General features: G+C 45.4%; 1 protein-coding gene across 1 annotated transcript in view; it reads left to right on the forward strand.

Annotated features, from left to right (window-relative positions):
• Nucleotides 1-14213, forward strand: part of cemip (cell migration inducing hyaluronidase 1) — a 69584-nt gene that overhangs the window by 18028 nt on the left and 37343 nt on the right.

Genomic DNA, 14213 nt, shown 5'->3' on the forward strand with positions numbered 1-14213 from the left:
GCTTTTATTCCACTCATATGAAGAGTGCGTTTTGTCTTAGTCCAGCTAATAACAGGTCCGCTGGATGCACAAATAAGTAATCAAGCTTTTGTGCTGTAGCTTGTGCTTCAATGTGAAAAGGACACAGATAGCCCTGCTGCAGAAAGTTGGCATCGCAGATTACATATTCTATGCAAATAGGGTTGGCAAAGATGGCCTGTCATTTACTGCGTGTGGGTGAGAGTCTCTGTGAAACACATGATGAAAACAATAACAAGACAGATGTGCCAATAGACAAATTACAATAATCAAATTGTCAAACATCTCGGCTCCTCTGTGGATGTCTCCAAGGTAATGTTTTACCAACATGTTAGATTCACTTAGGAAGGTAAATCAATAAGACTAAGATGATGGCACAACAAACCCAGTGTCAGGACAAAAATGTGAAAAACAGTCTCTGGCTCGTCTTTTAGGCCCACTGCCTTAGGCACTCGTGTGGAATATAAATACATGGGTGAGTTATTTCTCTCTCTCTCTCTCTCTCTGTGATTAAGACAGAAAGTAACAGAACAAGGAAAAAAAAGACAAAGAGATGCTGTGTATTTATTTCTCCTTTTTGGTGATTACCAGGATTGGCTGTTTCTTAAGCCATTAGTGCGCAGTAGTGAAGCTGAGAGCAGTGAGCAACAGACCAGTACAGGGACGCAGCGTTTTAACGCCAGCACAAAGCTCCCCTTAATCAATTAGACAAAACAAATCCCTATTTAATCAGCTTGTGCTGGTGCTTCTCTTTATCCCGAAAGCTCGCAGAGAATAGACCAAAAAGGGAGAGAGAAACCACTTAAGATCGACTGGTGTAATGTTCTAGGTCTTGCGATATAGATTAATCATTTGATGTTTTACTGTGCTATCATGCTGTTGTTCACCAGTTCTATTGCAAGGACACAGTCTATTTTTATCACATTCAAAGAACAGTGAGTCTTTAGATCAGAAGTTAAAGGAACAAATCAATACATTTTACCACCTTAAAGAAACAAACGATGTTATTAAAGTTTTTTTTTTTTTTTTGTGAAGTACTGATAGCATTAGAGGGAGAATCAGATTGGTCTGCAGGCCCTAAGTGAAACAGTTTATGCTCAGGTCAGGTCTCCCACATTGAGGTAGCCATGTTTAAAATAGATTTAGTAAAGAAACTCAGACATCCAGACCACTAGGTGTCAGTATAATGGCAGTTTCATAATATGAAGAAAACTCACTGTGTTCAAAATAGCCTACAAAATACTGCATACTGCACTCAGTATATACTGGATAGTGCATACTGGTCCTCGTAGTAGTATGCAGTACAGTTTCCAGTATGCGACAAAAGCAAAGCATACTACGGGGTCTCGTGAACGTAGCGTTGCCTGATGGGATGCAGTACACCATGACGATAGCTCTGTTCGCGTAGTGGAATATTTTGCGGAAGTAGTCATCCGGGATGTTTCGCATACTGGAAAAATGGTTTTTATTCGCATACTGCATACTGCATACTGATTTGGGGCCCAAGCAGTACACCAGTAGTATGTAGTAGGCTATATCTCCCGGGGCGTCATTAGAGTCCTATGGCCCTGAATGCTTGAGGACACCTGAGAAAACCCTGACTCTAGCACTGACTCTGGCCCTGACTCTAACACTGACTCTAACCCTGACTCTAGCACTGACTCTGGCCCTGACTCTGGCCCTGACTCTAGCACTGACTCTAGCACTGACTCTAGCCCTGACTCTAACACTGACTCTAACCATGACTCTTGCACTGACTCTAGCCCTGACTCTGACCCTGACTCTAACCATGACTCTAACCCTGACTCTAACCCTGACTCTGGCCCTGACTCTATCTGACCACTCCCACATGATTTTGTTAAGCATAGAGTCAAAACATAGAGTGTAACATTTTGTCACATTTTAATAGAATAGAAGGCACTTATGAAGCTATGAAATGGCCATATGTGTTTTCAGAAAAAAAAAGGTTTTTTGCAGTGTGGAGAGGAGGGAGGATTTATGCTAAAAAGAAAACCAAACAGCCTTTTCTGCCTATTAGGTGCTAATTTCCAATTTGCCAGTTTCTTCCATTTCTCTATGGGTGTTCATGGTAGCTGTTAGCTGATGCTCAGCTGTCATTCAAGATCAGTAATTTCCAGCTGGATACCAAATGAGGCTGAAATCTGTCTCAGATTTACAATCCATAAATCCACCAACTTGCCTTCTCAGTGACATGTGACATCCCCGAAAATCCTTCCAGTGGGTGAAGTGAACTGTTGCATTTGAGAACTGGTACATCCTTGGCAAAATTAAAGATGGGGATGGGGTAGAAATACTTAACAGCCCCAAATCGAGGCCACCGACTGACTCCTTCATATTTCCAGGATTTCTTTTCATAAAAAGACTTTTCAGGTCACGGGGGGTGGGCAGATTTAATTTTTACGGGCTGGCGTGACGAATACAAAGCCTCATATGAAGCCATGTTTTGTGCTAACCACCTTTACGTAGGCAGGACCCCGTCCTTGAATGTGGGAGGGGGAATAATTCCAACTTTCTGTCTTCTTGAATGTAACATAATAGGAAAGCGAACAGATGTATGCGGGCATAAATGGAAGTCCATTTGGTGGCTTTTGTGTGAACATGCTGGACAATTAAGGCACCTTAATGGTGAACTGATTGAGACCTGAAAGAGGCCTGATTGGTGGTTGAAAAGCATTGACTGATGAGGCATCTCGTCTCCCTCATTCTTCCTTTGAGGATGAATGGGGTGTGTCCAGAGGGCTCCGGCCTGACCGGCATGCTGCCGACGCCTGACACGGATGTTGGACACGGATTTGGCAGTACGGGTTGACTGGATTCTCCACACTCCCATTCACATTTCTACAAACCACCGAGAACTTTGGGTTTGCTAGCAAATCTTTAGTTCGTCAGGACAGGGAAACATCCGAGACTTCTGAGAAAGCGATGGGTGAGCTGGCTCTTTGTATGTGCGATTTGGGTTCAGGAGCTGAATTTAAGAAGTAAAGCTTTGAAATGAGAAAAATGTTATGATGTCACTAGAGGGTCCTCGACTCTGTTACTACAGTTATTACTGTCATCTTTTCCCTCAAGGACAGGTATTAAGCTAACATGTATTGCCATTAGGATCTTGGCATTTCAGGCCTAATCTGAACAGGCCCAGAAGATGCAATTACAGACCATCAAGAATAAGCACTACTGCAGAGCTATTCATGTTTGCCGCTGTTGGCCATAGTACGAGTGCCTCGCTTTACGGGTGCTTCTGTCCAACAAAACACGTCACCACCTTGAACAGAAATTTGACAGTTTTACCAGGAAATGACTTAAGCAAGTAGAGGGAAGTTGGTTTTGTTTAATGGATTAACCTTCAAACTCCCACCAGTCCTCTGGTTTTCAGAGCTCTTAAGTGCCTTTTTGAAGACCCTCATTACTGGGAGTGTACAAGGTCGGATTCTGAAAGGAGGTTGTAGAGGTGTTGCACCCAGCCAGCCTCCTCAAAGGGCTTCCCTCCTGCTGCCAGGCCTTAGTAGCTCCGACAGCCTGAAAGGATGATCAGCATGACGAAGAGGCCGCGGCCCGTAGCGAGAGCTCAGACCCCTGCCAGCAAATTGTTGCCGCACGCTTTAAGGCTGCGGAGAGAACATGAGCGCGTCCAGTTGTGAGAGCGGTTCACAGCTCTGTGGGTTTGGTCTCTCCTTACAACTTCACTGTGCCGCTTTCATTTTCTTGTTTCTTCCTTTCCAGAGATGTCGAGTGAGACCTGGGGGTGATGTTCACTTTATCGCCCGACGCTGAAGTTCTGTTTCTTTGAGGCCAACAGGCTGCTGCTGCCTGGGTTCTCCTGATGGAACGGAGACTGTAGTGGTAGGCAGGCCTTCAAAAGGGAATCGCAGAAAAAAATAACACGTCTTTCTCTTACTGGATGATTTATCTCCTGAGTTGTTAACACTCCCACTCATTCCACTCAATAAAGCAAACAACACATCAACTGGCAAGTCGGAGCATTTATAAGAATGACGCACAAAGCCTTAATTTATATGTATAGGACACAAGATGAGTTTGTCTTGTCTGAAGTGAAGGAAAAGCAGACAGGCACAGATGGAATGACAGAAGCCAAGACCGGGCTACGGAATCTAGGGAGTGGCACTCTGGGTTTGGCTGATGGAAAGGGGCGCAAGGGTAAACATGGCGTTCTCAGCTAACCTGCCTCAGGTGCCGTGCGGAGGGGAGGCAGCGGGCTTCAATCAGAGTGCAGACGTCAGCTCTTCCTCAGCATCAGCATAAAGTTCTCTTCACTCCCCGGCACCGCCAACCCGCTGTTGTACGGACTCCCTACCTGCCGCCTTTCACGTCCGCCTGGGGACTCTTCATCCTTGCACGTCGCTTGATTTACGGGACGTGTATCACCGCTCCTGCCTGCCTGTACCTGGTCTGAGGTTTGGTAAACTCCGATTGTGAGATTGAAGGTAGAAGTCGGCCACGGAACGCTGCCCGGGGACTTATCTCCCGTGCTGTAATTACCCAGAACGAAGTTACGGTACCAGTAGGAGATTCTCCTCTCATAAGCTAGATTCATTTCGGAACTCTGAAGTCACCAGCAGAAGTTTAATGCTGCATCGTAATGACTTCAGAGGAGACAGCCTGCCAAACCTTGTCAGTGTCAGAGCTTATGAGCTAAGGCATGATGGGAAAGGAGAGAATCCTTTTAACAACTTTCAAAAATCACTCATTCGATTTTAGTGTGGCTTGCTCCTGCGCATCTGTCTAGCATGACCCGATCTCCACATGCTTTCTGCCTTATCATATTAGACCACCTCAGATGTGCTTCGCTGCTCAACGGACAAGGCACCTCGTATGTCCACCGTCTGCGCCCCGACTTTATTCCAAGCTTACACGTCAGCCCGTCTGTGTTGGGAACTCAGATTAAGTGGAGGAAGGTTCGAATTTGCATGCTCCAGATACGGCAGAGCAGTGAGCTAACGGACCGTTTAATGTGTTGCGGCAGACTTGCTAAGGGGACTCGCTCTGTGGAGAGGCCGCGTCTTTAACACCTGTCTGACGTGGAGCTGAAGTGAGCTTGTTAAGGAAGTTGGTGGTGCTGCTCCTCCGTTCTGATGGTGTTCGAGTTGTTAGTCGCTCTGCGTTTGGAGCTCTTAGAAGTTACTGCTTCAGAGTAGAGCGTGTGGTACGAGTTTGCTGTTTCTTTGTTCCCTGTCTGTTGGCTGTGGTGGCCTCTCAATATTTCAAACATTTTTCAATTCCGCCATTATGCATAACCAGATTTGTATATAATGTCTAAAAAAATGTAGTAATGGCCTCAATCAAGGCCTCACGTAACATTTTGCTCACTGGACGCCTAGACTAATAAAAGTTGTGTGATTCAGTGATTGCTCTCCCTGCCTACTGGGAATGTGTGCCCCCCTTTAAATTGATTGTAGGCAGTAATGGTGGAAGGTGGCAGGCTGTCTGATTAGGACAGGCTCTGTTCTTTTGTGCATGTGTGTGTGTGCGTGTGGAAAGTGTGAATGCTGTCACTTGTGCTGAAAGCGTGCTGTGCACATGTGCGTTCATAGGCATGGGTATGAGCATGGGGCGTGGCCAAAAGGGAAAGGCAGATGGTCCGCCCTGATTGGCTTACACAGCTCCTCTCCAGTAAGACAGTCTTCCTCTCCTTTGCCCTCCATCCTGTTCCACTTTAGTGAATTGACAAGATTTGCTACATCAAGTCTTCACGAGAGAGGTGTTTTTAGTAGGCTAAGGGTCAGGGGTGGCCCCCCCCTGACTAATTGTATGGATGACGGATAACAGATTTATGATGTTGCTGAAACATTGGAAATGAATATTTGCTTGGCCATGTGTGCTGAGAATATCGGTATCTACCACGGTGGACGTATGTTAGTGTATGGGGTGAATTCCAGTGGACTGGATTCATTCAGTTATCCTGCTGTAGGAGTCTCTTGAAGTAAGACTCATGAATGAAGATTTGCTGTAGTGATTCTAAACGTACCCGTGGAGTCAGTACATGGACGTGGCATGGACATACTGTCCTCTTAATTTGTACTTTGATGCATTTGTTACAGATCTTGTTTCTCAACATTTCGCACTAAATCCTTTGGGCGACAGCTCTGGCTTAGGCCTGCTAATCCAGCGGCTTTCATATGCTAAGATCTTAATTTTCATATGCATATGATAACTTCCATCAGTGTGCTGAAAGTGTAATTTGTTATGAAATATATACGCTTACTTCAAATGTAGCTTTAATTATATAATTAGTAGAGAGAAGTTTATGAGAGAATCTTTTCGTTTCTCTTAAGAGTCCAGCCATGGTCTTGTCATTCCACTGTATTCGTCACTAAGGACATTTCTGTGTCCACATAAACCTCTCAACCCGCTCACCCCTGTCTTGAGAATGCAACAGCGGCAGCCAAGATAACCACTACTTCTTAGCATTCTCTCTCTCTCTCTCTCTCTCTCTCTCTCTCTCTCTCTCTCTCTCTCTCTCTCTTTCTCTCTCTTTCTCATTCACTGTCTACACTAGACATCATTCATTAATGACTACAGCGTTCACACAGTACTGCACAGTATCCAAAGTGTCATGAGCATTGAGCCAACAGTGTCCAAATGACTTAACACTTAGTTGGAAACAGGACATACGACAATTAAACCAAGACATAGTTAATACTGCTCGTCAAGCTGATTGAAAAAGTTAAAAAGTGGGGAGGAAGTCAAATCGCCTCACTCGCTCAAAACAGGCACAGCAGTTTGCTTTATGAATCTGGGACATCTGTCAAAATAGATTCATCAGAATCTCGTAAGCCACTTTGCTTCAATTACATGCACTTCTCAGTTTCATTACTGAAGTCCTGAGGTGTTATTAACCATGCAGTTGTTCTGCAGATGTAGACGTCTCACGCCATGCCGTTGTTTTGCAGATATAGGTGTCTCACGTCAGGCAGTTCTGCAGATACAGATACAGTTTATCTCATGACATGTAGTTGCATGTGTATTTTGTACTACCAGAACCTTCTCATGACATGGACTAGTGAGGTTGCATCATCATCATCATCTTCTTCTTTGAATTTCATCATTCCTTAATGTCTTCCTCCTCCCTTATAGCTTTGAGACTGAACCCTCAGGGACTCTTACAGTATTTCTCCCTGGGTTTTACAATGAGAACATTTTTCTGACAGTCTTCTCACTGCATATGGCTCTGTCTGTAGGTTTCATCAAGGAGAGATAAAAGAGAGAGACTGAAGTGGTAGATTCCTCAGATAAACCGATGGCTTCTTTTTTTCTGCTTCTTATCTACAAAAGGAAAGTGAGCTTACAGTCCATTCTTCAGAGAGGTAGAAGCCCCCAAAAATCTTCCTTCATTTGACTCACGAGTCTCCGCTCTTGTGAAAAGAATATCTTACTTATAAATATGTCTGTGTCTGTGTGTGTCTGTGTCAAGAGAGAAATCTCTAATGTATGCACCAGTGTGTGTGTGTGTGTGTGTGTGTGTGTGTGTGTGTGTGTGTGTGAAATGTCAGTGACTGCTTGTTTGCAGGCTGTGTGCCTGCACGTGAGCGTGCGTGCATGCGCGCGCGCGCGCGTGTGTGTGTGTGTGTGTGTGTGTGTGTGTGTGTGTGTGTGTGTGTGCGCGTGCGTGCGTGCGTGTGTGTGTGTGTCTGTGAGATGGGTGATCGCTTGTGTTAAATGTACCTGCATCAGGTTGACCTGCGGGTTGTACTAGGGGAGCGCAGTTGGTACATTATGTGTGAAAATGTTTCTTTGCAGGCCAATCCTGCTCATTCTTCTGCCCATACTGCAGACACCCCATCAATCTGTCAGACAGGAGGAGAACATAAACATTTTTGCTGCCTCTCAGGAACAGTATGTGTTTTCAGTTTTTTTGTTCAAGTGCCAAGTACAAGAGAGTCTTTTTAATAGATTTAACAGGCGTAATATGACTTGATGTACTACTGCGTGTATAAATGAAGATATATCAAAATGACAAGTATGGCCTCAGGTAGCACGTCGGCGTATAATATGTCAACATATGGTAGTTTTTTTTTTTGCTTTAGTTTCTATGGTTTAAATTCCGATCTAAAATTCATGTTCACATGGTAGATAGTAATTCAGTGAAACAGTGGTGTCGTGGGAACTGCTTGGGTGTTAAGTACTGTGCAGGTCCATGTGTTCAGTGTGCAGGTCTGTGTCGTCCACACTGCACAGCTGTTCGATACTGTATAGGTGCAGGTGTTCAGTTCTGTGCAGGTGTTCAGTACTGTGTAAGTCAATGTGTTCAGTACTGTGCAGGTGTTCAGTTCTGTGCAGGTGTTCAGTACTGTGTAGGAGCAGTGCACAAGCATGCAGACTGTAGCTTTATTATCACTGTTGAGCAGATGACCAACATATGTAAACCTCAACATAAAAAAACAAACAGAACAAAAAAACACATTTGAAATGTATTCTTCTTTGCTACATTTCACCTTTTAAGTTAATTGAATTGAAACTGATAATAAATTGTTTTGTTTCTTGATAGGCTTGGTGAATGTATTACTGTACTTCAGAAAAAAAACAAACTGAGTGAAGACTTATTCCACTGTTTTCCTTCAGTGTTTTGAAAGAACCTGAAGCTTATAACGTTCTGAAATTCAGCTCTGTTTGCTAGCCTGAAGAAAGCTGATCTTTAATCCACTAACACTGACTCATATCCATATCTTCGCAAGCACCACCTGTTGCTTTTGGGATAAAAAATTAATTTTCTTGGCAGGCCTGCTGCTTGGTATTAGTTCATAGATGAGCTGATGCAGCATGTACAGAGTTGAAAACAACTTGCTCCCTTCTTTCTCTTTTCATCTGGATACTTTTGTTGTGTGACAGGCAGAAACACAAAAGGCTCTGTGGCGTGGCACAGTGGAGTGTCTCTGGGTGGACAGGGTGCGTGAGACGGCGCTGCACGGACGTCTTCACGTGTCCACCTCTTCACCTCGCCGCTTCTGCGGGTCTTGTGTTCCTGCTCACGCGCCAGAACGCCGAACGCGCGCCTGCTCGATCTTCTTATCGCCAATCAGAAACTTCCCAGGAATGCAGTGAAAGTTCTGCTTCTCATGCCTGATTGAGAAGATATCTCAAAGGACTTTGCACCTGGCTGACGTACACGTTTGCATTCTGGCCCGTACGTTCTCGTTTGACACTTCCATGGTCATTTTTCAACACCTCCTGTAGCTTGATTTGAATCTTGTTTTGCATGATGCAGTGTTTTTAAAGGCGGTGTGGCTCAGGGATCACTGTTCAACGGCACAACCTTCGTTGATGTCCGAGGTCGAAGGTGAGGTGCTGCGTCAGCTCCCCTCCGCTGTCGTCTCAGTACTCCGCCTCATCCCAGTCTGGCCTGACTCGACTCTGTCCGCAGGGAGCTACAAAAATAGCAGTACTGACAGCAACAGTGCCCGAGGGCTTAGGTTCCCCTCCGGCCTCGAGAGAACGGATACCACCTTCACCGCGCTCCTCTCTCTGACATGGAAAATATTCACTCACCACCCAATTTACACAAAACTTGTTAGAAAAACTTTCTACAGCTGGGGATTATGATCCTTGAGTCCCCCATGTGTTAGCCATCCTCCCACTCTTCCGGAAAGGTCAGCCTCTGAACACAGGACCAGTCTTGGCTGGCTATTTTTGGGTGGCAGACCATACTCAACCCACCAGTGAAAGTGACACGTGTAAATCCCCCGCAATACAGCTGTGCCTCTTGCACTCGGACCAGCAAACGCCCACTACAGTTCCCCTACATCATTAGTGTTGTTGCTGGGTGGAGAACGCTCCACCAGTCCAGGGTTATCTGCTTAGACCTGGTCCTGTGCTTAGAAACAATCAATGAGTAATATGGAAGGTGGCTGGCCGATTCCTCATGATAACACATGGACTCTAGGCTCTAAATGCGTGTGTAGAAAATTCATTTTAAATACGGTACCAACTAAAGTGGGCAGTCGGCGGAAGGAGTGCGTCAGGGCGGTGAGCGTCTTTGCGCTTGCACCACAGTGAAAGCTGTAATCATGGCTTCTTGCTCTCACACACACAAAGTGCCTGCACTCCAAACAGAGAGATGAGGCGTGGAGACGTGTTGTGCGCTCTTGTCTTTTTCCTCTGCTGACGTGGACGCCTTCTGAGCGGCTGTGGCCTTTGTTGTCACGGCGTCGTGTGGAAACGGTTAAGAGCACGCGCTGAGGTCAGCTGCCTCGCATTGGCGGTTTCCTCCCGAGCAGCTTTCGAGTTTGACATACGGAACATTCCGGGGGCTACTGTTCTTCTCTTGACCCCACAACGTGCTTTCGAGACACGCCACCTATCCGCTGGATCCTCCGGCTTGTGGGAAATGGGTTATAATCAGCTGAGACATTCATAATGGCTGTTTCATAATGACAGGGTGCAGCAGACTCACTTTTTGTACTATAATAGAGCTTTTTTCTCCCTTGCATCAAACATGGCACCTTTAGAAGGGCCAAGCCTCAGGCTTCTGCATGCCTGCTTTTTGCGTCATGGCCACCATGGTTGAGACTAGGGTGAGATGGAGAGCTGACCTCATTAAAACCTTTCCGAGAGGACAAATGAAACCAGAAATAGCCAATTTCCCCCTTCCCCTGGCATCCACATGGAAGCGTCATGGCTCCCTGTTCTTCCTTGTGCATGCTGAGCTCCTAAAAACTCTGATTGACTGCTAGCTGGGGTCACTTTAACTCCCGTACAAAACACGAGCGTGTGTTCACCACACATGCTTTGATTGCAAAAGCGGCGAGACAGGCGCCTGCCAAGATGGTGAGCGGCCAGGCGGCCAGGAGGACACTGGAGACTTTGTTCTCCTGGAGAGGCTGCACTTTGTGCTCTTTGTCGTGGCGCTACGCTGATAGCGAGAGGTCAGCTTCGAGGGAGGAAGTGGAAATGCGGAAACAGACTATCAAGTTGGACAGAGCAGCGAGGGACAGCGGTTCCTGTCGAGAAGCCTGCCAACCCCCGCCGTCCGCGTTCGGCCGAAATCGATAGCGTGACTGAGCGAAAACTCTAAGGAGTCCGGGACTTTATCGCGCAGTTTAGCGTGACACTCCGGGAGGGTGGCGTTCGGGGTTAGGGATTTGCACAGAGCCCGGGCGGTGGCACTTTCTGAAGCGCCGTGTCGGCGTGGGCTGTCTGGAGCAGGGGAGCACGACACACAATGTGAGAGTGGAGATTTTTCCTCCTCTCCTTTTCCTTTTTTGCCTCATGTCTAAAGCGAAGATTATTTGTGCAGCGAACACGTGAGCCTTTGCTCTCGTTAGCCCGAGCGGTTCGATACGCCGCCCCGGCCGTCTGGCAGACGCTTTAGACCGCTTGCGCTGTCACAGGGCAAAGTGCGTGACCCTTTGCCACGCAGTCCATCACCAGCTGGGGGGCGTGACCAACTTAGGAACGCACTGCCACGCCCCAGATGCACTTCCCCTCCAGCTGTGGGTCGTCTGGGTCACCCCTCTACCCCTCTCAATGGTCTGCAGTAGTTTTATACCAGCGCTCTGATATCTTGTGCTGGTCTTTTTATTTTTTCAAAGCGTCAGACACGCACACACACACACACACACACACACACACACACACACACACACACACAGAGGTATATATTTACCAATATATATATTGGTAGATAGTTATGTACCTTCTTGACTCTGTACACGTATTATGCTGATCAAATGTGTGTGTTGAAGCGTGCATGTCCCGTCCTCCTCCGGGATCTTGTGGTATTCGGCTCAAGGGGAAATCTGTCTCTGCATTAGGAAATCCTATAAGGGGATTTTCTTTCCATTTGCCCGGGATTGCACTGTGCTGTTCTGGGGAAGTAAATGAGTCTGGTCAGGAACTCATCTGACAGGCCTCCTCACACCTGAACAGAATCAAGGCAGTGAGGGATAAAAGGAGACAGATTACTCGCACCAGTCTTGGGCAGACTTGTTGAGCAAAATGACCAATTTATCTTCAAAAACAAGCGGGGCCATGCAAATGAGCAGGTGTACATGTGTACACGTGTACAGTGGCCAGTGTTGTAAGCACATTTTGACATATTTGTTTCCTAACCTGCAAACTCCTTTTGGGCAGTATGAGCGTTATAGTTGACATGATGTGCACGTGGCTGTGACAGAGTGTTGTTGCACTTGGACCAATGTAGTTCCACAAAAAGCAGTAACATACAACACTAAACACTTTGTCAAACTACATTTCTTTTTTAAATTTTACTTGTTTTAAGCAGTAAGAGCAAACACCTTCCAGATTAGCAGATTAAGGACTAGGTTTATGGCTTGGCATAGAGGAATCCTTATTACATACCAGTCCTACACATACGCGTATGTGTGTTTCTTTGAGAGAGAGAGAGAGATGGGGAGGGGAAATGTGATAGGACAGATTCTTTGTGTGCATATAGAGGTATCTGGGGAATGTAATGCAGAGGTGGTAGTTTTTTGTTGTTGCTAATTGTTGGTTTGTCTGATCTAATCTCTGTCTTTACTCTTCAGGACCACAACTCAAAACAGCTCTGATGTGTAAGAGGGTGTGTGTGTGTGTGTGTGTGTGTGTATGTGTGTGTGTGTGTGTGAGAGAGAGAGACAGAGAGAGAGAGAGAGAGAGAGAGAGCCCAGAATGGACAGAGCCTGTTCTAACTCACTCTCTAGGAAGGAGTTTGTATAATCCTTCCCAAAGACATCCAGCCAAGGGATGCTGTCTTCACCTGCACAATGAGACCATCACTGTTGCTGTGGAGCATTTCAGAGACCTCAAATAAATTCTCTCCCACCCCCTCCCTGTTCTGTGTCTGTTTATTCATAATTGTTCATGTAACAGTAAAGATATGACCAGTATTAATAGTGATGGATAAGCTCTGGTCACTTCAAATATTTCTGTGCTTTTCAAATAGAAATCAGCAGATTGTCTAATTGGACCTGTGAGGTTTAACTAAGGTTTAAATGAAGGATTAATGCATGTTAAGGTTTAATGTTCATTCTGCTGATCAAAAGCGATCTGAGCATGCAGGTGATCTAGTGATTGATTTGTCAGTAGACACTGATCGATCATCATGTTTGTCATTCTGACACCAGTGCAGCACGTTCCTACAATACAACAGTTGTGCTCAAAAATGGTTCTACATTTATAACTGCTCGTCTGAACGTCAGACACTCCTAAAATGGCCGATTGGCTGGACCTTAACTGCTGAAGGTCCATAGTAGTGCTTTGATTGTAGCCTGACTTGCTGTAATAAAGGTTTTGTAAGACCTCAGAATAACAGAAGAGATGCTTTTTTTAAAACGAGCTGAAAGGAACTGAGGCATTGGACACAATACAGCAACTGCTGTCTGGACAAGGCAGGCCACTTTGCCGGAGGTTGTTATGCATGGCAGATAAATATTTCAGGAGAACAGTGTTATTGGAGAATATCAAATACCAAGGCCAGAAAAGTGAAAACAGGCACAGAGGAGTTAGAACTGCATGTCAGACAGAGGAGATGGACGTTTACAGAGAAGCAAAGGCCTTAAGCTGGTCTTCACCAACCAGTTAAAGGCCTGTAGCTGGTCTTCACCAGACAGTTAAAGGTCTTTAACTGGTCTTCACCAGACAGATAAAGGTCTTTAGATGGTCTTCACCAGACAGTTACAGGTCTTTAGCAGGTCTTCACCAGACAGTTAAGACTTTAGATGGTCTTGTGTTGGGAGGATTCTCTAATTTGTACTCACCGAATTGAAGCCCTTTTCTAAAGTTTTTTAAATTTGTTCTTGGAATGAACCAAAGTGAAGGCCTTCTAACCTTTTAATGCATAATCTCCAGCAGAGATTTTTTGTCATCTGTTCATTTTTAATGAAGTTATTTGAGCTCCTGATGAAAATGTGTTAACAGTACAGCGTGAAGTGCTGACCAAAACAGCTTCACTCTAAAGGCTATAATGATGTCAGCTGATGTGGTACAGTTTAGAACAGTATTAGTTTATTTCTGTGGACTGTCTATATATCCAATTCTCTTCACTTTTGTTGACTTTTCTTTCTCACTCTCTTCTACGATGATACTTTCATTCCCACGTGGTTGCTGTACTCGCAAAACCAGGCTAAAGGATCCTATTTAGAAGATCTTTATGTGAATTATGTAACTTCTTTACCAACCATAGTTCAACAAGTGCAGTTATTAGCCTGAACTTTTCACTCTCT

The sequence above is a fragment of the Brachyhypopomus gauderio genome, chromosome 12 (genome assembly GCF_052324685.1).
Source record: "Brachyhypopomus gauderio isolate BG-103 chromosome 12, BGAUD_0.2, whole genome shotgun sequence".
Classification (NCBI taxonomy): Eukaryota; Metazoa; Chordata; class Actinopteri; order Gymnotiformes; family Hypopomidae; genus Brachyhypopomus; species Brachyhypopomus gauderio.